The 24610-nt window shown below is 40.9% G+C and overlaps 1 protein-coding gene and 2 long non-coding RNA genes across 4 annotated transcripts in view; 2 read left to right on the top strand and 1 right to left on the bottom strand.

Annotated features, from left to right (window-relative positions):
* Window positions 1-24610, top strand: part of LOC129385587 (uncharacterized) — a 274694-nt gene that overhangs the window by 72114 nt on the left and 177970 nt on the right. The gene's annotated exons all lie outside the window — the stretch shown is intronic.
* Window positions 595-24026, bottom strand: LOC129385588 (uncharacterized). Of its 2 annotated transcripts, none has more exons than XR_011895835.1 (7): window positions 23941-24026; window positions 20931-21119; window positions 16223-16402; window positions 9411-11020; window positions 6284-6472; window positions 5514-5696; window positions 595-983 (listed from the first exon to the last, which is right to left on the bottom strand). It is a non-coding gene; the product is annotated as an uncharacterized lncRNA (long non-coding RNA). The 2 variants fall into 2 exon arrangements; XR_011895836.1 differs by lacking the exon at window positions 23941-24026 and adding an exon at window positions 21766-21824.
* On the top strand, window positions 4734-12314 carry LOC129385592 (uncharacterized). The gene is made up of 3 exons (XR_008613051.2): window positions 4734-5338; window positions 5879-5919; window positions 12190-12314. It is a non-coding gene; the product is annotated as an uncharacterized lncRNA (long non-coding RNA).

Raw genomic sequence — 24610 nt, 5'->3', positions numbered from 1 at the left:
CTCATGGGACCCATGTGCTTTATGAACTTTTTCCGTGCCTTGTATTGATTTACGAGTGAGTAATGCTGCTTACTGTTGTTCACACAAAAAACATTTTCTAAACGTATCGGATACGTCTGAGTGAGAACGTTGATATTGAGATGTTGTGGTACCAATAAGGTCTTGGTTAGGAACAGTGTACTAAAAGGAAATCTTTGTAAACACGGCCCTTTGTGTTTTGAGTAGCTTAACGCAAGCAAGAAAATCAATATCACCTTGACATTTTTTCCGCGCGAAACGAAGCTATTTTCAAGCAAGGTCACTTTATTAAAAGGCGAGGTGCTCCCTTACTGTCATGCTTATGTAATCCGGCGCTGACGTGTTTGCATTGGTTTTCGTCGACAGGGCGAGAGCATTTAAAGATCACTTCACGCTAATTTTAGATAATCGATTTCCATGTAAATTCATTCATTCATTCATACGCAGTATTCGAGTACCCTTCGGCTAATAGGACTAGATAATCATACTCTTGCATTGGCTTGATAGGCTGAATGCTAATCAAGAATTCACGACGACTTCCTAGGCTATAAAGTCATTTACAATGTCCAGACGGCGTGCCTTTCACAATGTCAAGTCAGCAACTTTATTAGTATAACCGAATGTATTTTCTCACAAAATGTGTCTGAATTTCTAGAATTAAATTTCGGTTAACTTGTCTCTACATAAAAACGAATAGATCAAAAATTTTAAAGCTTTTTATGTGACGATCGCGTATGTTGTGATCGGGATTGCAGGCTGGTGGTTGGGCGAAAAAAGAACAACGCTCACGCGGCAAAGGGAATCGAAAATAATTGCCTATGCACAAATTTGGTCCAAGAATGTGTCCCAAGATATCCAGAAAAATAGGTCAAAGCAGGTTCCTATTCCGAGCTTGTATCATGGTGTTTTCTTCCACTGTTTCTTTTGCTCTTGGATCAATCTGCAGGCCTCTGCCGCATGAATAACTAGAATATAAGAAAATAAAACAACAGCAGTGCTGAAGGAACAAATGTGAAACAGCTTCAAAGCACAACGTATTCTTATCTAAGCACCGTAATTAAAACACGTAGTCTAGTGCATTTCACAGTTTCACGCCATCTAATCTGTCACATCTGGTACTACGTACCATGATTACGGTCATTATTGACTACGCAAATACAAATCAAGTATGCGTGCCAATATTGCGGGCATTCTAATTGCAGCTTCGTCAACATGGTAGAAGAAAACTGATTAAACTAAACTTTATCTGAGGCAGTAATTGTCTGCAGTCATGGTTACCGCATTTAGGAGATCATAAAATCTGCAGAGTGCAATAGATATTGTTACATATTTTATGCGAATTACTTGCATTAGCGTGGATTTTACTTAAGGTCCATTTTTTTATGCGTGTTAATATAGAAGTGCGAAAAAAGACTGGCGAGTATGAGTTGTTTAATAGCTCCTTGTAGGAGCGCGTCAACTGGACGGCAAAATAGCGTTAAACTTACCGTACATTTGCACGTTTCTCGCCAAAACGCCTCAGTACAACAGGAAATGCGAAAAGGAATATTAGAAATGTCAAAAGGGATTGAACAAAGCCATGAACAAAAAAAAAACATAGCATGGCATTAATTTTGATAATGTACGGCGCCGACTATGCTAACGCACAGAAACAATAAATCAAAACATTGACAAACATTACACTGTGTGAAGATGGAATGGCAGCAAACGCTGACGACAGTCAAAGCTCTCAAACGAAAAGTGTTTCACCTCCGCCACGGGTCGGCCCGAATGTAGTGCAATATCAGTCTGGCTCGCATCGGAGGTGAAGCAGGCGTTAAGCACCTCCCATGCGGGGGCCGATCCCGAAGATAGTGAAACACTGGGCCGACCCCTACTGGAGCTGAAGCAGGCTTTAACCATTCCTCATACGTGAACCGATCCCGAAGATCGTACAATACCGCGCCTACCCATGGCGGATGTGAAGCAGGCGTTAAGCGCTTTCCATACGTGGATCCATCCCGAAGGTAGTGCAATGCCGGACCGATCCGCGGCCGAAATGAAGCAGGTGTTAGTCCCTCCCCATACGTGGGCCCATCCCGAAGATTCCGAAGTGCACGTTATAGGTACCCGATGCCACAGCGCTATGTGCCATTGAGCTTCGGCCCTTTCTTCACTATCACCAGGTTCGGCCCACATGATGATTTTTTCTGTTGACGGATGCCGAAAAAAGTACTTTCGTTGTAAAATTACGCTACAAAGCTCATATTTTAACTACAAATATTTATTTTCTCAAGTGCACGGTACATATATGCTTCCATGACGGTGAGGCTAAACATCATGTCACAGAGGCGTATCGTATTAGGCCGTCTCAGCTGCGCTATTCGGCAGTTCAGCTTTGGTGTTCTGATTGAAATTGGCAGGAATACATTACGATGTAGAATTTACGAACGTCAACATCTTGCACGTCTATGAGTCATTATGAAGAACTATTGCATGGATATCGATTGCCTAATCATATGGGTTATAAGATATTTCGTCTAATTTACCTGGTTGGTCGTGGAGTGGCTGCTTATAACGTTTTTGTAAGTTATACCTTAGTCACGAACGCAATCCCAAAGAATTCATCTATTATCGCATGTTTGTATATTTAAAGAATTTCGAAGGCATTTCCTGAAACACACCGCATACGCTCTTTTAACTTGGCAAGCATACAGAGTAAGCAATATTCTTAATGTTGTCTGCGAATTGTTGGCGCTGCTGTGTATAAAAGGGAGTCATCTCCCTTTTGCGAATTTATCTTATCGTAGAGCTCCTGCGATCGCTGATGGACAGGAAAAGTACTGCCTTTGCTGCTTCTCTTCTGCAATTATGTGCAATGCTACGCATGTAATGCGCAACTGCTATGGTCTTTAGCGTAATTATGCTACTGCGTTTACTCCATGTGTTCATGTGCTCCATGCTCTGGCCTTCCACTAGGATGTAACCAGCACTAGGAAAATCATGGCCGGGCCCCACAAAGTTGCTTCAACCTTGTAAGTATTGAGGAAAGAATGCATTCGAGCGCGTTTTACAGGTTTAAAGTGCTTGAATGTGAAATGTATTATTGGAAAAACTTGTTCATTCTTTCTTAACCCACAGCCACAGCCAAGTCATGGTAAAAGCTCTGACGTAAGTCTGAAACTCGGATGACTTTTCCAACCGGCGTCTAAATCATCGACACTAAAGGGGTCAAGACATCAGTGAATATGGAATAGTTGTAATTGCAAGAATACGTATAAAAGTTATCACGGAACGTAGAAGCACGAACTACACCTGCGTGTTCAGGTGCTCTTCATGAACTTGATCATAATTACCTTGATATAGGCCTATTATGCAGAGAGTAATGCAATAATGAACACAGATGCCTATTCCCCCCAATTTCTCCCATGTGGCGAATGATTAATTGAGGTAAATGAAGCACGCAACTGCATGATTTCTTCAAGTGACAACTAATAGGCGCATTGAAATTCAACTTCTTTATGTCTGTCAAGGGTATCAGACACGCGTTTAATTAATATCGGTCTGTGATAGAGAAACGGCACCTTGCATCCACATAAAATTCAGAAAAGGTTGCCGCTTACCTGTTGTTAAAAGTCACCATTGGCGGAGGGTTCGAATAAAAAAGATTTGTTGCTACTAGCTTCAAATACTTTCTAAGAAAATGTTTACAGATGTTTTTGTTCTATAGGTGCAGCTTTCTTCTCTAAGTGACGCCTCGCTGCACACTCTAATTGGGAACACATGCCAAATATAGCCCGCCAACCTGCCAAATCCATATTGACATACATGCATATGGCACAAAAACTGGTTTACCAGGCTGCAATATTTGCTGTTGTTTTATGAAATCACTACCTATCTGCCAGGGAGTTGTCTTGCTGTCACTATCAGCTATATGAGTCATAACTTTTATAATACGTGCTTTATTCATTTCAAGCCCCTCTATTTTACCTTCGTAGAACATAAGTACAGCATAACCTGTCAAGATGCATCAGCTCGCAATGTAGATGTCAGTTATACGACATATAGCAGTGCCCATTTTGGTAATTAGGAATATCTTTAAAAATCTTTTTTTTATTGCTCAGTCTAAGACGCACTTTAGAATTTGATATAGAAGCAACTAATGAGGGAAGCAATGTCTATCTAGCAGAATTTCTTCAAGTAACATCATTAATAAGAATCACCTCTTTAGAAGTGTTACGATACACATTGGCGTTCCATTTATTCGTTACCCAAAGGTTGTATCTCGAAGGGATAGACATCAACATTTGTAACGCCGTGATATACAGTCGCGAAACTGGAGGCCAAATAACTAAAGCATGAGGTTAGTTTGGACAACTGCCAAACAAACATTTTTCTAATGTTGAGTGGCTCCGCATTCGCATATAAAACGCGTGCGAATAAATTAGTGAGTGTCTCAGATTCCATACAATTTCACTGGGATTTGTCGCGTGTGTGATTTGTTCCGCTTCAGAAAATGGTCCCAGAAAAGCGAATCTGCTTATTCCTTCTAACTTGCAATCACGTGAACTATTTCTTTCTACAAAAAAGAGATGAACTACTAGGATCTGTGTACTTTATGATGATGTCGTGTGGCTCTAAATATTCTTTGTAGTACAACTTATCTGTGCTGCCCAATTGATTATGTGCCTGCTAAAACTTGACACCCTTACTCTCTGATAGTTCCAGTACGATAAGATGTTTAAAAGCACATAGAAGGAAGGTAGAAAACAACAACAGCAAAACTTAAAGAGAAAGACAACTTTGCATCCGATGTCAAATTGACGCAATATACTAACAATAATACATTACTTTTGCCCTACTTGTCGTTCTATGCATCTTTTAATTTATGTGGTTACCTCGATAGCCAAGCGCGATATGTTGCCGATGCAGCTTAGGATCTAGATGAGGCAATGGCTCCTTTGGTTTTCATAAGAGGGCAAGAATCACCAGCGCATTCAGGAATAAATGAGTTCAACTATCTATGGCTCAGGAAAGCACAATATATTTGTAATATTTTTGATGGAGTGTTACACCAAAAACGAAGGAACGCAATATTTAACCTCATTCACAAGAAGTGACTAACAAGAATAACAATATTCACAAGAAGTGAACCTAAGAAGTGCAATCAATTCATGTGAAAATCACTAACATCGGAAATTTTTTCTGCAGGAGTAGTGCTGCAACCAAAATCTGTCGCTTGTTCGGCCTTCGTTGTTTTTCAGCAGCTATCACAGATTTTGTTCCAAGCTGCGTGGTCATCCAGCAGTGCAACGCTTCATGAAACAAGCAGCACCAAATGGTTTGTTCAACTTTTATTGCCAATATTATCGTGCAATAAAGAACTGCGCATACTTTTTATCGAAAGTCAAGAACCCTTCGATCCTTTTAAGTGTTTACAAAAACTATTTTGCTTAGAAAATTCATCGTAATAACATTTTATCAACCAAGAATGATGTACTGGAAATAATACTTACTGCTGCATCTCTCCATGCACTTTGTGCATGTTGAAAACTTGTTGTCATTTCCTCCACACAAACCGCGACTGTACTGATGGCACGTGTTTCTTTTGGGATTAAAGTGCCACGATAAACGAAAGGGACTCTTGCATGGCACCGGATGCGGGAGGAGGCTGCATAGACTTACTGGCTTTTTTGTAGCTGCAAGTATGTAAGAGTAATTCGTCAACCTATGGAAACATCGCCAGTCCAAAACATTACATGATGTGGACATGTCAAAAGGGGAAGATCAGAAAAAGAGAGAATCAGTGAGTGGACTTTATGATTGTATTATTTTATTTATTGCCTAATGAAACATTTGGCTTTATGATAAATTTGTGTAGGATGGCTTCCTGGGGATGGAATTTACTGCGCGGCCCAAGTGGTGAGTGCCAAAGTTGTTGCATCCTTATTAGGTTGCATTTAACGCTTACAAATTGTAACCGCTTACAAATGTAAAGGCCGCATGCAGAACATCACTTTGTAGAAAGTATAGTTGAGAAAGCGTTTTCTTAACGCCCATGAATACCAGTGTTTAGGCGTACTGTATTCACCATTATTGTTTGAATAGGAAATGCGTGCCTACTATACGTCAGGAGCTGATGTTTTGTTTAAGCAATTTACCACAGCTTGAAGACATATCAGAGCTGTCAGCGGAGACGTGTCGAAGCGATTCTCAATATGAGTATAATTTTTTAGGCTTTTTTATCAACGCAAATTAGAATTTATGCTTGTTTATGTATACTTACGCATGCAGGCTTCTTGACACTTCACCTCTGTGTTGAATCGGTTGCTGTTTCCGCCACAACCGCTAAAGAAGAACAGCTTACAAAAGCCGCATCGTGAGTCATAATACCAGGCGGGGTACTTTGCTTCACATTTCCCAACATCTGGCGGTTTCCTACAAATTTCTGGGGGTAGGTCTTTCCCGAAAACACCTGGAAGATCCATTTATTTGAAGTTAAGAGCGCTATTATTATTGTCAGCAGCAGGAAGAGCATATCTTTAGGGTCACTGTAGAACCAAGACCTCTCAATTAACGCTGTCGTACGATAACTGATTCCAATTTACGCCTGCAGATTTACTCATTTTATCACCCCCTTAAACTCAGTCCCCCTTCACCGGCGCTCTCCTTCCATCAGCACCCCATTCTCTAAGTCTAATTGTCCATCGGTTATATGCCCTACGCATTGCTAAGCCTGCCCAACTACATTTTGTACTCCTATAGTCAAGTAGAATATCAACTATCGCCGTCTGCTCTCCCATCCGACCCGTCCCTTCCCGCCTCTTAATGTTAGGCTTAACGTGTTTCATTTCATTTCTGCTTGAACGGTCCATAACTTGTTCTTGAGCTCTCCTAACCTGCAATGTTCTTCCCGATATGTTAGCACGTGTACAATCGCATGATGGTACACTTCTTTTTGCAGACAGAGGTAAGCTTCCATTGCGGATTTTGCGATGACTGCCATATATATACCAACCCATTATCGTTCCTCTGTAATTTTTTTTTTGCATAATCAGCGTCCCCTGTGACTATTTGATCTATATAAATGTGCTCGATCATGCACAGACCGTAGATGCTCACTGGTGATCCTGAATTCTAGTTCTCTTGCCCGGCTTGTGAATATTACCGCTGTCTTTTGCATGCCACTTGTCATCCCTACTGTTACATTTTCTTAGTGAAGGCCATGTGTCACATGTAGCAATTCGTCCCCAGTGTTGCTGAAGAAGACATGGTCATCCACAAACTGAAGGGTTCAAATATATTTCAATTTATAATATGTAAAACAAAAACAAATTTCTTTATTACCTGGCAACCCTGGTAGCTAGACATGCGTTTAGGCAACAATACTAAACAACATGTCATGTATGAAAAACTTGCGATCTAAATCTGTTGTATCACTCTAGCAATGCGATGTACCGCTAACTCTTCACTACTTTGTTGTCTTTCTCATTGCAAGAGCTTTGAATATACCACGCCGTTTGAGACGCTTGTGATCAGTTTTTGTGATGGTATTGTCAGTGTTCCTCTAGAATGTTATAACAATTATATTTATTGGAAAGAGGTTACATGACGTTAAGAAATATGTTTAAAAGGACTTGTTTAAACATGCTGCTACTCGCGCTATCTCTTTTTCTTCTTTAATAAACACGGCAATAAAACACAATGGGGTCACATTTTAGTGCACCAGATATGTGATCTCAATTATAATTGCAAAGAAAGTAATTTTAAACGGGAAATCACCGTACATTCAGCAAATATAATATCTCGGATTTGATCAACCTCAAGTTGTAGTCATCAGGTAACCCTGATATAATAGGTCAAAAGCCCGCACTACAGCTATTGATAACTGGGCTTTCAAGGGTTGTTCCTCGCAGTCAGAAAACCTTGGGCCTTTAGCCTGCATGTTAGGTGTGTCGTTATCCGTGACTGAGTCGCCACACTGCCCACCTAAGCATGCCGCTATGCCCCAATCACATGGACAGGCCCATATTTGCACGTGAAGCACGCGATTACCACATCTTCTTATATCTTATTTTTTGTATTTCCCCTTAAAGCACTAAAGGTACTGCAAAAGGCAATGCTAAAATGACAAGCGCTGCAAAATATTGCAGCCACAATGTAATTGTAGGACCATTTATTCTTTGCTCAAGATATAACTTTAGCTAATGATGTGGGGAAGTGTTTAAATAAAATATGGCGGAAATATCTCCAGGGAATATGCTAAATTCTGTGACGTTCTGTGAAAAAGGTTGACGAAATGTTCCGTATTACTTCATTTCACTTCTTTTATTGGCGATCATCGATGCGGCGCAACATTATAGCAATAAACATTTCTCGGCCGAAAACATGACTGCCATGAGTACGTGCCCACCTGTGCGGTACCCAATAACTAGGTCCGCGGAAGCAGTTGAGTATAGAACTTCCGCAGCTCATTTTAACTTATTTATTAGTAAATGGCGAAGTGATAGCCTTCCAAACAAAAACTTATTGGCTGCCTCACTTTGCCAACTACACAATATCGCGCATACGTAAAACATTAAAGAAAAGCAAAAATACGTTGTGAAACTCTTCGTACCATCTTTCTGCCCCTGGACAGGAATTACGAGTAGAGCATCTTATAACATTATAAGGGGAAAATGAGACTTATACCAATGAGACTTATACCATTGCCAAATGCAAAAATACAATGATTGGTCCGCATTTAAGGTAATACTGAAGTTGCTAAGATCTCAATCAATATTATTTACCCTAAACAGAACGAAAGATCGCAAATATGCTAGTTTATATTGAATTATTATGTTTTATAAAAATATTTGCGTTTTACAAGCACTGTAGCTAAAACATAAAAAGCTTTCTCGTCAACACAAATACATCTTGCATAGATTTGCTTGAATAAATGAAATTATTGCTTAGGTCCCTACTACATAGTGCCTGCGGCAGATAATGCAAAAAGGAGCGGAATCTGCACCTACAGTTTTTCTCGGATGCACAACTGACCTACATTAGAAGAACGTACGCGTGATTGATGAGATTTTTCTATAAAAGTATTCTAACTACCTGTAAGCTGTGAAACAGGTGGAGGCACAGGCTACCACTGTTGCTTATCATTACGAAGAAATATTTTGTTTTCGGAAAAGGTGGCACACTGCCAGCTATACTGCAACCTACAAGGGGAAGCTAGCGTAGACGCTGTTTTAGATTCCATCTGCATGCGTGTCCTCCTTTCACTCAATTCAGAGACAAATTCAAACTTCAATCTGCACTCTTTGTATTCGAGAATATTAAACAACTAACTGCATGTGGTGAAATGACTATCAGTAACGCAGTATCGTAAAGGCGCGACAAACGCTCTTCCCACAAGAAATACTTACCCGGAATGAAGGTCACTAGGAGAATATGAACTATAGACCGGTGAAGCAGCTCCATTGTGTAAAATTGGCTTACTGGATCTGAAGAACGCAGTTGTGCTTCAAGCACAATGACGTACAATTGTTTCCAAAAACTTGAGCAGCTCTTCCATTTTTTTCGCTGAAGTCCTTGCAGATCACCTATTCCTGGGATGCAGTTGGCATTGGATGACAAAGTCCGTGCGTGTTTGTGAAGTGGCCGCACGTGGAATGTTTTTGCTTGAGACAGGTCTCACATTTCTTGATTTTAAACGAACAACTGTCGGTGCAGATGTTCCGTACGTTTGTTACCATGTAGACAGGTGGAATGTTGTCGACCTTCAAGGCCTCATTAGTAGCTATAACCACCATTTGTTCTAACCTCATGAGGCCATGAAAAACAACTGCTACTCTGTTGCCATTTTGAATGGAAATGTTTCGCTAGATACTTTCTCGTTAAGATAGCGGGCTTTCCAATTCTGCCATTGAGGACAGTTTTGAAATTATTTTCGTGTGTACAACAATGCCGTCTGCCTGAGAAACTTTGGTTCGTGAACGATGCACACACAGAGAAATATATAGTACTGATTGTGGTATCAAGTGGACACTCGTATATTGTCTCTTCGGCTTGATATTTGGTCGCATGCGAATGTCAGAAAGCCCGACACGAAAAATCAGCTAGAAATTTCGTAATATAAAGCCCAGATGGACTGAAAATCAGACAACGGGCCCATCGTTTTGATGAGTGTCAGTGTCTACCAGAAGCAGTGCTTAAAATTGGTAAATATTTCTATAACATAGAGTAGATTCGGCAATTCTACAATTTTCGCGCTACCAAGCTCTCCATTCACGTGCTCTTGCTTCTACTTGCAGAACACATGCGATGAAGAGACGTCAATCTTGGAGTAGCTCGCAAAACAAGCTTTGCTTTAAAAGTTTCATCTCCCCGATACTATGTTGGAGGGCCAATAGGAACCAACATGTCTGAGAAACAATATTACAACTCCGTATGCTTTGAAGTTCTGTGTTACCCTTAAGTAGACAACAATTTCCTTCTTTCAGCTATAGATGTATCTCAGGAATATTTACCGAGTGATGTTTATGCGTCATCTAATTATAAATGAAGTGGCGTGTTCAATTGAAGTGCCCAAATTTGCCAGCTTTATTCACCTTGCAAGTGCTTTTATTAGAAAGAGGACAGCGGTTCTGGTGTGGGAATAAGCACTATTGCTCTTCTACGGTATCAGGAAATAAATGGCTGTTTTGGCCGAGTTGGCAAGACGTCATTCAGGCCGACACGAATTTTAGGCTACCTGTGTTTGGGGGGGTCACGTTGGAGGGCCTGGATTTGTATGATGATATTTCAGCCGACCACGTCGGCAGTTTCGCTGTCGCTCTTCATAATCTGGTTGACTCCCATTCTGCCCCATTTGTTGGTCTTCCAATCTCGGGTCTTGGTACAGCTTGTCCAAGGTTCTCTCTCGGTACCAGTGGTTTATAACCTGGACGCCCGCGTGTGGGCGTTGGCATGCTGGAAGTTACCGTATTGTGCAGTTTTTTGTATTCCAGACTGCACGGCAACAGTGGGTTCGTCGCTAGAAATTGAAAGAAAAAAAATTCTATAAATATCATTGTCCAGCTTCCTGTACAGCCCGAAAGATAGCGCACCTTCCTTGTTAAAAGCGCTGCGGCGTTATTAAGCACCGCATTGCTACCACTACGGCAGCAATGGTCGCTTTGAAATGCTTCCATTGTACTTTGAGCATAGCCCAGCAAGTATTCCAAGTATGGCAGACCCTTAGGTGAGCAGAAATTCTCACAATCTTCCTACTTTAGAACAGTACATGAGCTGACATGTTTACTCTATTCCGAGTGTCGTAATAATAGGTTCCAATTTGTAGGTGATCGTGTCGACTGCTGTAATAAAAAGTACAAAATTGTAGGTGGCTGTGCTCGTCAGCGTGCATAATGAGAGAGCAAACCAAAAAAGCTCAGGCTATCAGACTGGATATTTTGATATTATTTCACATCTCAAAGCAAATGGAAGTCTATGTGACACGCCCTAGTAGAGCGCTCTATAACTTCGACTACATTATATTTTTTAATTGCCCGAATTGTAATACACGAACGTTCTTGCGTCCCGCCATTATTGCTACACGAAGACTATAGTATTCAACAAACTTGTCTTCAGTGCCGATTACCACAAGCACTGAGCCGAGATGGGTGAGCGGTCAAATCTTTATGGGAATGAACAGTGCTCTGTTTCTGCAACAGAATATACAAGCAAAGAGGCATGTGGTACTATTCCTCTTTCTGCAAGAAATTTCGACACTAATGACCTGCCTATATGTAAAACATTTTAAACACAACTTGCTTATTTCGTTAGAATTCCATGGTTTTCATGTAAAGGTCTGTACCAAACCGAATTTCGAGTTATCTAACAACCCCAATCGTATCATTACTTGAAGTCTATCTGATTTGCACCAAGCCATTTTCTACTTCTTAAGAACCTCAATCTTTATATATGCATGTCATTATTACAAACTTCGACATTGTGACATAACTTACCATGGACGCAGTCGGTTTTGTCGGACGCAGTCGGTTTTACCACCAGTCGGTTTTCTCTTATTTTAGTGTACTCTTTTTTTAAATTTTTATTGTCTTATATCAAAGTATTTTGAAGCTATTTGCTTTGTTGCAACCTTCCTTTCTTGCTTGCTTTATTGATGATTATATAACTTTTTTTATCTAACATTCATACCAGATTCCCTGTGCAGTCATTGACGATGGGCGCCTCATTGCCATGCTACGCGCGTTTATGTTGTGTGAAAACAACATAAACACTTCAAGTTCAATGAAAAATCCAAAAATAAAAACTCGGCTAGATGACCTTGTGCTTCTGCGTTGTCATCATCTTATGTGTCCTTCACTGTTTCGGTAATTATGATAAGTCGCGAAGAGGTGACACAAAAATAAAGAGGTATAATGAGAGAATAGCTGATTCTTCATGTAAAATGCAGGTAAAGAGTGCTCACAAAGGTACGTTCTTGTGTAAAGAAGGAAGCGTAGTTATTAATTTGCTCCAGTGTCATCGTGAGAAGAACGCACACAGAAGCGCGTTTTGTTTTTTTCATTTTCACTTCTACCATGACTTTCTTTGAGTTGGATCTAATCTGCAATCCACCACAACACATGCGAACGATAACAATGTCAAACTTTGTGAAAGTGTTTACGTTTATTTTTATCAGAATGGGGAATGAGTGAGCTCAACGGTGCTTATGTATCAAGAAATTAATGTTTCGAAGAGGTTCATTTCACGTCGACAACTTTATATGTGAGCAAGAAGCGGCAGCAAATACAAGAATAACGTACAATATTTCTAAACACCATGGATGCTCTGGTAGTGGATGGATGACTCTCGAATACGCTTTCTATAAAGGCTACTAAAGAATGTAAAACAGCATAGGCATTAACTACTGGATTCTCGGAGGTTGTTGCGGCGCCTGAGCCCCCTCGGAAGCTTTTTGGCGGGGGGGGGGGGGGGCGACACCTACACCCGCCCTCTCCCACATAAAGTGTCATTATGAAAGTTCTCTTACACGCATCATTTCAGGTTTCTTGTGAGTTGCATCTACCTTTTCACTTAGAATTTTCTTGCGGCTAAAAGCTTACTGCATCATTTTCGGTGCAGAGATTTTAATCCATACTTTCCAGTTATTTCTGCAAATCCTGACAATAAGATGACAAACGTATTTGAAGCACAGGCGGTGACTACCTCATCCGTATTTTCTAACTTGAATAGTTCTTTTAATTAACGCTGTGCACAAACACAATACACATATTATAAACACAGGGAGAAGTTTAATATATTTTTGCACGAGGTAGCCACTAACCGCTTTTCTAACGATATAGATAGCCCTTCTCTAGAGAAGCGATAGCGCTGAGGGCCCTGTGCGTCGGACATCAGTTAGGCAAAAAGAATTTCCAACCACGCATACTCAACCACGCTGGCCCTCCATGTGGCGCAAGGAAGTTACTAAACTAATTGACTTTCTCAAAGTAACATACGTAGAAAAATTGTAAAGTACGACTTACACACAACCTTCAAGTATGATAGCGTCGGACTGTAATTAGAATATCTGAGATTACATAATTCTGTAACGCGGAAACTCAAATTCCTTTTAACGCGAGAGCGTTTTCCCGCTGCTGTTTGAGGTCTGTTTTAGTAGAGGCGGCGCAGGCCCCTCCCTTTCTTACATAACATCAAAAAAAAAAAAGAAGCACAAAGCTTGCCTTCGTGCATAGCGTTCACTGCCAGCGTCTCCCGCTAAGCATAACGGTTACATAAGCTGCATTTGCCGGGAAGCGTGCGAAGCATTCACGGATCATGGAATGCTGTCGCGTTACATTCGTAAAGGCGAAGCTTAAGCGTCCCTCAAATTTTCACCGTGCTTCAAATTTCTTTACCTTTCTTTTTTGATCCTGAAAACAACCTGCCGCCGACTTCAGTGACACCTTCGGCAGAGTATTTTATTAATGCGGAGCGTGATAAGCCATGCATGCATATATATATATGAAAAGCACACACACACACACACACACACACACACACACATATATATATATATATATATATATATATATATATATATATATATATATATATATATACATATATATATATACATATATATATATATATGGGGGGGGGCGTGTGAGTTCGGAAAGGTAGTCCGGCCCCAGACTCCCCCCCCCCTCCTCCCGGTAACATGAAAACTTTTCACCTATGTAACACACTATTACAAATTGTCTTCTACATTGAAAAAAAAAAAACGTAACGTGTATTTCAGTGTGAGGTGACTTTGTACACTACTAATGAAGGAAACAATACAAATACAGAAGGAAACAAACACAGAAATAAAAAGAAGCAGAAAAAGGAACATGGCTGTAACGCCTACCTGAGGTTGCCTCAAAATCTATTTGTTTTCCGTTACGAGCTACTTCTCCGGTATAGGGTATTCCTCAGTGGTAAATAATGATCACTTTGCATGCGCGAGTGACCAAGTGCATTGGGGTAGCAAAAGTGGAAACCTTTTCTTTCACCGAGGTGAAGGAAATGGGGGACAATATACCATTTTTGACGCCACACTTGTGGAACGGTACATTTCGCCCACAGCGAGTTTGAAAAAGAAAAAAAGTTAACAAATTCGGGGTACTGTCCCTCCGTTTTGACACAACCCTTTGCCAAGCGGTTATATAGCACAATGATTTGAAAATGTTAAGTTTATTTTGCCGTAGCGATACATGAAAAAAAAGTGCGTGAGTGACAAAGGTAATGGTGTAGAAGCTCGTCGCATTTCCGACCCAACCCCTCCTGGAAAACTAAAACAAACAGCGAGAAACGGTACAGAAGCTTACGCGTTACACCTTTCAGAAATTACCAAATTGTTTCAGAAAATATAACATTACATTCTATAGAAATAACTACAAATTTTGCAAAGGCACATTTCAAAGAGCCATTTTTGCACAATATGCGAGGAAATGATTCAAAAGCACATTCAGCGCAACAATTTTGACATTGTGTTTTTTCATAGTACACTTAAGGTTTCGTCCGTCAATTATATATGTGCATTTTTCTAGGTAAGCAAAACTGCAGCAGTGTAAAACACTAATTCGTTCGTTGAGGTACCTTACTGCTAGAAGCTTACTTCTTATTTCTTTTCTTATCACCTCAGTTGCGAACGGATCGTAGTGAAATGCAAAAAGTGCTCTTTATGTATTCTGTTAATCATGACAGTCATACAGCTTAATACGTCAGCTACTAACGGACCGGGAAGGTACTCAAGGTTGTGCTTCGCCCAAAGTTGAGACCAACCACCCCATGGGAACGACTGATGCTGATGGAGTTTCTGGTGCAGTGGTGCCATGTTGGGTGCCCCTCCTCCCACCTTTGAGAAGCACTATAATTGCGCCGCATACTGGACACCAGTCGGCGAACAAAGGGAACGCTGTCGTTGCGCAAACGTTTTCAAAGCGTAAATTCCGACCATCGAAGTAACAAGTGCTTTATTTGGCAATGCTTACATAGTTTATTCTGCCCTATTCCTAAATGGTAAGAAAATGAAGGGCACAAGAAAAGTGAAGTGATGGCTGGATAAGTGACGTCAAATTGTAAAAAAAGCTGCATTAGTTTCAAAAGCGAAAGGACCTGGTGGAATCTTGTACTTAAGAAATAAAGAATATAGAAATAAGAATTCACATGAAAGTAAACAGTGTTCATAAGATGGCCAGTTTTCAGCTATAAGAACGACGTGATTAGCTTCCGAGAGTTCAAAAACAAGGTACAACAAACGAAATGATCACGACGTTCCTAGTAAAGACCCAGAAACGCAAATGGCTAAGGAGAGACGAGAAAGTCTGCACAGGCTATAGAAAACTCGTAGACGTATATTAAACAACTTGCCCAGAATAAAAACTTTGAATACATATAAACTGCTGGAAAAAAAATTGGGCACCAAATATGCATGAATAATAAAAGGACATGACTTATAGCTGAAAGGTTTGTAGTAAGAGTACCTTAGGAAAGATATTAGTGCATCTGTGACCATGCGTAGGGAGCAAGGCGTCGTGGCCGTAGACTTGTGGCTTTCTTAGTGGCATAAATGTCTTTCTTAAGGCTTCCCGCGTTCTGGAACTGTTATTAGACTTCTCGTTTAGTAAAATGATATGAATGCTCAAAATAATTCAGTTTTATTACGATTTGAAGCTAACTATCCGACAATGGAGCAGGCACTTACCACTGCATCTCTTCATGCACTTGTCGCAGGATGTAAACATATTGCCAGTCGTTGGGCACAGACCAGCTTCAAGTCGGTGGCAGGTGTTTTCAGTAGCATTAAAGTACCAATATTTCAGCATAGACTTACATTTTATTGGCTTTGGTTTCCTGCTACACACTGGTTTGTGCCTCGACTTGGCTGGAAAGATGCAAATAAATAAATTGGACTCTTTCTTTTCAATAAGATTTAAGGGCAGGTAACAACAGTATCAAGTGACGTGCCACAGGGCTTCTTAATTTTCAAGTGGCATTGCTTACACTGCTGGCTGCACGCCGTAAATACAAAGGTTACAAAACTGTGCGACCATCGTAGTAAATGTTATGGTTCGAGAAAAATTAAAGAGGTCACCCATGTATGCGGCAAGCCAGGCCCAGCAAGGAAAGAAAGCTACAATTGTCGCTCATCACTTAAAAGCTTTACGTGGAGCTGTGACTATGTAACACGCGTTCAATGGAAATTACTTCATATTCGATGCCGGGTGTCAAGCACTATGGTTTGCGTTTTACCCAAGTTTAAAATTCCAAACGAAGTTCTATAATTCTTAGACATCTTTTCTTGCAAGAACTGCAACTGAGGGCTTTCCTTGTTGCTGAATTTAATGTTTATTTAAAAAAGTAACGAGATAATTTCAATCTTGCAGTATACGTTTACAGCAGGCCGTCATCTATTTTTATTAATTTCTATGATACTAAGCTTTGATTTGTTTTGTGACTTGAGTGAGTTTCTTAAATCAGGGATATAAAGAAATCTATCAAAGAATTAAAAGCAAACTCATTGTTCCTAGCATTTGCATTGCTTTTCCAGTACGACTTGGTAAGCTTATCATTGAAAGCTAACACACAGAACACAGTGCAAGAAGCGTACAGATGTTTGTCTCAGCGTTCGACCCTTCAAAAGGACTTATACAACTGCTCGTTGTCTTATTAGCAATATTCTTTTCATTAAGAATAATTAAAAGCCTAACCTTTGCTGATCTGAGGACATAGGCTGGCCTCACGCTGCTCTGATTTACCAGGAAGTTCCTAGCGAACAGCGAACTATTACCTGTACACAGACAAGCTCCATGCCATTTTATGAGATGGCCTGGCTACCGCCGCAAGTGCACACATATTTTATTTGTCTAATTTCTAGCGTTCCTCTCTAATTAGTTCAGTCATCTTCACTTGATGTAGAAAGCTTTCACGCCACAGCAATTAACATCTGCGGCTTTTAGTTAGGCTTCACCCGCTTGAGGGCTCAAGCTACGATCGTTACCATACAGCAAGAACGCAGCATAATCGCTTCCTTAGAACACATGATAGAGTTTTCGCCGCTATGTGGGCTGGTCAATTGTAATTGAGTCGTAAAATCGGCAATTGGTTGTAGCGGTAATGACCAACGAACTCATGAAGCGTGTAAATGAATTCGTAGTGCTTATATGTGCTAGCCTAAGTGGCGGCTTCTCACAAAGGCACGTTTAGTAACAGCGTTTCCTCCTGCTCATTTTTCCGATCCTTCAACAACCCACGTGCTAGGCCCACATACCCACATAGGCCTGCTCAGCGCCATGAATGAAGCGCACAGAAAACTACATGCTGATATGTAGAATAGCCTGCTGGCACAGTCACTGAGGAATACGCTGGAGTCATTATTGTAGTCTCCCCCCATCGAGGTCACTAGAAGAACGCGGCGGGATGTTATCCTACGGGGACAGTGCCGAATTTGTGCCTTATACATTGATCACTTCTTCTTGCCTTCTTTTATTGATTTCTAGCATACCTAGTAGACGACGTCAGTGCTTCAAGTCTTCCGAGCGCACTACAATCACGAAATATGTTTGCTTGTGGTTCTCATTTCGCCTGCAATCTCTTCATCCTAATATTATGCAGCAAGGTGGCAGAAATTTGCGCGAGTCGTGACAAACATAGCTGCCCCCAAAATGTTCCCCACTATCCGCCACCCTTTTCAGTGTGAGCTCAGCGTAGAAACACAGGAACTTAGATTGCAGAAAGGTGTGTCGATTTGTTTTGCACATCCTGCCTTATTGAAAAATTCCTATGAGAATTCTATGAGAAATTGAATGAGATGTATGCATGTCGCACAGATTTGGCTAGAAATGAACGATATGCTATGCATATTGAACGAGCTCTGATAGAAAATGGGCGAGATCTGTATGATGTGCTACGCAAACATTTACGAAGTGCACGAGATTTATGCCATGTGCTATAAGAATGCGTGGAACTTGAATGAGATATATGCGATGTGCTGTGTGAGAGAGAGAGAATAAACATTTTTATTGGGTGAATGCAGCTTTGGAGAGGCGTCCTCACTCCAGAATGCCTTGCTGTGCTGTGTAGACCTGACGAGATTATGTATGAGGTGTGTGAGGTGGTGTGAGATGTGTATGAACTGTAGTCGTATGAGCAACATGATTTTTGAGGATGACTATGAACTGCATACAAAGTATGTGCACTTAAGTTGTAGTGCATACAAGAGCTCATTATTGACAGTGAGATTTGTGTTGAGTTGTTTGTAGTACATGCAAGAGCATGATCGATGTGCTGTATGATGACACTGAACCATTGTGACACACATACCCAGTTCCCGGTGAACATTGCGGTTATATAAGCTGCTGTTTCCGGGAGAAGTAGTCTGGAATCTGTGGATCACTCTTCCACTCTTAAAGGCGGAGCTTAAGCGTCCTCCATCTTTTTTACAGTATTCGTCACATCGGGCATTGGCTTGGCATTGATGATGCAGCAGGCATTGATAATGACTATGATACTGCCTTGCACTGGTACTGCAGTGAAAGTAATGTAGTCAAAGATGCATAACTGCGAGAAAGCGCTCGTCCTTGTGTGGCTCCTGTTCTTTGTTCCTGTTTTTTCGCGCACAAATTTTTTTTTCTCAACGAAGCTTTGTAATAAGGATTCTAAACCTAGAGTATCCTTCCCTTGCATACGGAATGCATGAAATACAATCTTGCAGTTTTATATTTTTTTTTTAATGTTTATTTCACAGATTGAAGGAACGCCTTAGCCGTTTTTGTGCGCCCACCTTGTAAACACACTAGCGTCCTTTGTGAGCTGTTGTCTATAACGATTGGTGCTAACTTACCGGACACTCAAGTACGTCTTTCGCATCTTTTAGCCGCCATAGAAGTGTTGCTAAGTCAACAACCAATTTCGATAGGAAACATTAAGCTTTATTAACAAATTACAACTGGCGATAGTGACTCTACTTGTCCTTGGTCAGAATACCTTCGAGGGCTATGTACGGAATCACTTCAAAGGCTATGAAGAAGGTGGTTCATAAAGACACGATAGAGGAGTTCGTGTGGCTGTAGGACGTGCGCTGTTGTTTTCGTTAAAAAACAAAGACACCACTCCGTCCTTCTGGGTGCATTATCGGCACCAAACCAAAATGAATAACTCCACTAAGGATGTAATATTGGTTACCTCGTTCTTGAAACTTGAGGACATCCATAGTGATCTACTTTCACTTCAATGTGAAAGCCACATGGCGCCCACAAGCCACTCTTGTCACTACGGAAGAGCTTCATCAATTCAACGGTTTGCCTTTCTCGTCTATGCAAGTTCAAAATACACCACAAGAATCTGTGGACCATTATGGGCAGCTCATATTCTATCTGAACACATCATAAGCTTCATTTTTCCCTGATGGCAAATGCTCTTGGTGGTCCTCTCGTATAGGCTATGGTGCTTATAAAATTAGTGTTGTCGGGAACGGTCCATTTCCTCATAATTACAAACACATGGGGCGTGCGCGTACACTAGCAAGTTTGTATCGACTGCTATAAGGGCCCGCCCGCTTACTGACCTCCTCGAGAAAGAGCTTCCTTTTTTCTTGCATGATGATGAAGCCACACAGCGGGTAACGGCCGTGGCGTCGGAGCCGCCTCGAAAGCGCTATTGGGTACTACAGCCCTTCCGCTGTCTACCGCAGAATACAACTGCTGTATTACCCAGCAGGGGATTGTAGCTCGCATATCGGCCATGACCAAGGTTCACCCCACTTATATGAATGGTACTTTTATCTGGATAGAGACACTCTTGCCCTCGCCTCGCTTTGATCCATAAAGATCCCTGCTTTTCGTAGATAGTTACAATATCGGTAAACGTCCGCTCTGAAATCCGTCCACGCCTGCCCTGAGAAACTTGAGGCCGTTAGACCCTAAGATTCACAACTATGTATTGTTCATTTCTTCGCTTTGCCATAGTGGTAACAAGCAATATCACGACGCCTTTTTCCCGACGCTGCCATATATTAGGCTTTACGTCCATGCTTGCTGGCGCACCCCGACGCGCGTTGTTTCACCATTTGTGCATTCTATTGCTGCTGTTTTTCTGCCGTCAATATTTATGAAATAATTAATTAAAAAGAAGATGCGGTGAATAGTGCACGTTTGTATTTCGTGTGTTTGCGATTTGTCCTTGTTCACGATGACTGACATGAGCCCGTGGTGTAATTACAGGATTAAATTCGTGCGTTATAAATGGTGAGGGAAACTTGCATTGATTCGACCAATTGTATGCGCCCAAAATAATAAGTATCTTCAAGAGTGGCGAAGTATTGAAAAAAGAAACTGCGAAAATCTGGAATTATGGTAAGTGATATGTAATATTTGCGATTGTTTTATCCGAAATGTATTTCCAAGTATACTCACGCAAGCAATAGTCTACGCACTTTTCCTCAGATGCGAACCGATTGCTGTTTCCATTGCAGCCACCGTAAATAAAATATTTGCAACCTGTAATCGCTTCTTCAAAATACCAACTTGGTTTGGAAGCTTTACACGGCCCAGGATCTGGCTTCTTGAGACATGCTCCTGGTTCTTTCTTTTTTGACAGAAAGGCTGAAAATAAAGAAATTGAATTGGTATTGTATCATCTCGGGAGCTTGGGCTCTTAGTTGCGAGTGTTACTATTTGTAATATGTATGTATGTACTTGTATGTAGGTATTCTGCACCAGCAATGTGTACCTTATAACGTAGAGCTACCCTAACACAAATATATATGAGCTATTTTTCCAACTCTGCGAAAAGTTGAAAGTCGCTACTGCCAATAGCTCGATGATAGTTCTTGATCTGCATTACTGCAAGAAAACCACATTAGTTGTGTTATAAATGGAAATGCATATCCTAACAATTAACCAATTTTAACTAAGCTTTAGATAATTACGACACATGTTGAAACCTAGTATTCGGCCTCTAGCCGCTGAGACAGACTCAGCACGAACACAGGGGATTGAATGCTGACAGTAAAGATTTAGACTAAGAATTGCTAAGAAATAATGTTTGCCTCTCTCTTTCAAGGCGATACCGATTATGAACAGATTATTAGGGCGACATCAGTTGCAAGATATTTATTCCTATAGGACACCACATGTTATATTGGGGCTCTATTTCTTTTTGAGCTTCAATGCATGCAATGGTCATTTCGTAAACAATTGGAGTAGAAGAAATGCTCAATTTTTTTGCTGCAATCTTTTGGTACTATACCTCAGCATGGTGCTGTAATCAGTACTCCTTCCATATAGACATGCCTTGCAAACTATCCCACTGCATTCTGTAATTGGCAATATATGCCAAAAAACAACAAGTCAAGAACTAAATCATTACAATTCGCAATAAAAGGTGCTACAAGTTAGGTCGTCAGTAATCTCCGCGTCCTTGGGGAAATTCTTTTAAGGTCTACAATCGTGATATACCCTAATAAAAGCTTCTGAAAAGTTAAAGAAAGTGGTTTACAAAATATAATGCTTTGTTTTTCTTGTTCATTCGATCGTAATTTGAGAGGACGGTATGTGATTAAACCCTCAGCCTAAGTCAAAGGCCTTTTTCATAGACTCGTGTTTTAGTAGATTTAATAGCACGAAGCGTGAGTGATACTATAACCATACACTCACAATATAAATTGAATAACGATCAATATATATATGTGTGTGTGTGTGTGTGTGTGTGTGTGTGCTTCTAATGTAGGTATACTGAGGAGGTATTACGTCACGTTGTACCTCTCTTTCTAGCATTACTGATTTATTTTTGTTAGTTAGCTCTTAATGTTTGAAGACAAGAAAGCATGCCTTATTTGTCGAATTTAATATTGTCTTCAAACAATGGTCGGTGTTGCTGCTCCGGCACTTGTATTTATCACGCACTGGTCCACAATTCGGGTGAACAATAGTCACGGTGGGGTTTTCAAGCTGACGGATCCAGCTTGTAAAAGCCCAGAAACTGGTGTTGGCTACATAATCTCCTCGAACCTACCGAAATACCCACCACCTCTTGCACCATCAACAGCCATTTTTCTAGATTAAAATTTTGTATTCTTTTTTTCTGCAGGAGGAGCAAAAAATAACCTTAGTAACGGCTCGCCATGATCGTGACTGTCATCTTTAGTGTAATTATCGCTTGCGATAACGTGAAATAATTTAAAATAAGCGCATGCATGAATGCATCATACAGTCACTATCATACAATTATAATATTTAATACTGTACAGTGAAGGTAAAACCCCCATATAACATGTGGCGTCCTATAGGAATAAATATCTTGCAACTGATGTCGCCCTAATAATCTGTTCATAATCGGTTTCGCCTTGAAAGACAGAGAGAGTGACAAACATTATTCCTTAGGAACAGTAGTTGTTGCAAGAGCACCTGATATCAGTGGCTTCATTGTCGTGCCTTAGTATCGCAGCTAAGGTTAATCGTCTTCAGTGAGTACATCATATTGCATAGTGGAGGCTTAGTTGCCTGCACCATTTATGCCGTGCTAGTGGCAGTACACGGTGGTGGTCCCCGCATACCACCTCCAGCTCAGCATGAATTTTCTTGGTAGTGTGTTCCTCGGAATGTGGAACACAGATGACGGCTCTTGCTTCAAAGAACTTTAATGATGAACGTTGGTATTGTTGTATTGATTCGGTAAAAGTGTTCCGCAGTACTGTAGAGAAAAAAAAATTTACACTTTGTAAACATTTCATAGTTACTCCTACTGTGAATGTCTTTCCCAGGTTTAGAGTACTGATAGTGCGGATGTTATTAGCGCCTTCGCCCTTCGTTTACTGTCCTTACACTCGACGAAAATAGCATGTTCCTTCCAATTTTTTGCTGCTCATTGTAAGTTTGGCCCTACATTAAGAAACGACCTAAAGTGCCATACAACTCTAATAGTTCTCGAAAGCGCCGTCTCGTAGCTCACATGCAATAACTGGGAACGTTTAATGCTCGCATAGCCAGTAAAACTATTGATCTGGTTGCCATATTGAGAATTTTTTAAACAACGCCCGCGTTGGTTTCGAACTTACTTTTTTACCTCATACGAACCTCATTTTGTGCAGCATGACACCTACGTCCAGTACTATGCCAACTGGTTTTTATTTTCACGCTCCTGCTTCTTCTCCCCAATATAATCGCTGTCTTCTCTAGGCACACCTGTAGCCTTTTTCGTAGACAAGATAATATGGCGCGGTAGTGTTTGGTGTGCAGGAATCTCCTCGACTATTTCATGAAAGGTGTCAATTTTGTAAGGGATTATCGTACCCGCGAGTGGTTGTTCGCCAGTCTGACAGTAAATTTAGAGAAATATCTCGAAGAACCTTTTATCTAAAAGAAGAGCACTACCCTCTATTTTCTTAGCAACCCGCGTAAAGTGCACATTTGGGAAAATACCTACCTTGCACGTCAAATTCATATACGAGAAGAACAAGGCAGAAGCTCTGAAACTTCATTGTGAGCCTCGAACGTCAACGTTACAAAAGAAGCTCCGTCTTCCCGATGGACAAATACCTGACCAGACTCACCGTTCTTATATAGATGTCATTTTTCGCGATGGCGTGACAGCTGTACTCTTTGAAACGACCACAGAATCGCTGAAGAAGACAAATGAACATTTCTGTGGTGCGGTGTTCGAAATTGTTGCTACGCTCGGGCAAGAGCCTTATCTAGAAACGAACTCAATTACTCCAAAATTAAATTGAATTGTGGATGCTTACGTGCCAGATTCACGATCTTAGTACGAGGCAAGCCGTAGTGGGAAAATTAGGGAATAATTTGGACTACCTGAGATTCTGTAACGTGCGTCTTATTTTAGGTATACAGGCGTTTTGAGGTTTATCCTCACCTAAATGCGGCCACCGTGGTCGGGATTTCAACCAGCAACCTCATGCTTAGCAGCCAAACTTCCCATCTACTAAGCGCCCACGGCCGGCACAATTATTTTTCCTCCGTGAGTAATCGGCGGCCACACTGTGCAGATATTGTCGCATACATTCTCGCATTCTTTGCGACGATTGGATACAGACGTTAAATATGTATTGCAGCGCTATTGAAGTAGGCGCATTTCT

The sequence above is a fragment of the Dermacentor andersoni genome, chromosome 7, assembly GCF_023375885.2.
Source record: "Dermacentor andersoni chromosome 7, qqDerAnde1_hic_scaffold, whole genome shotgun sequence".
NCBI lineage: Eukaryota > Metazoa > Arthropoda > Arachnida > Ixodida > Ixodidae > Dermacentor > Dermacentor andersoni.
The sequence above is the reverse complement of the archived record's forward strand: the minus strand, read 5'-3'. Positions and strand labels throughout refer to the sequence as shown.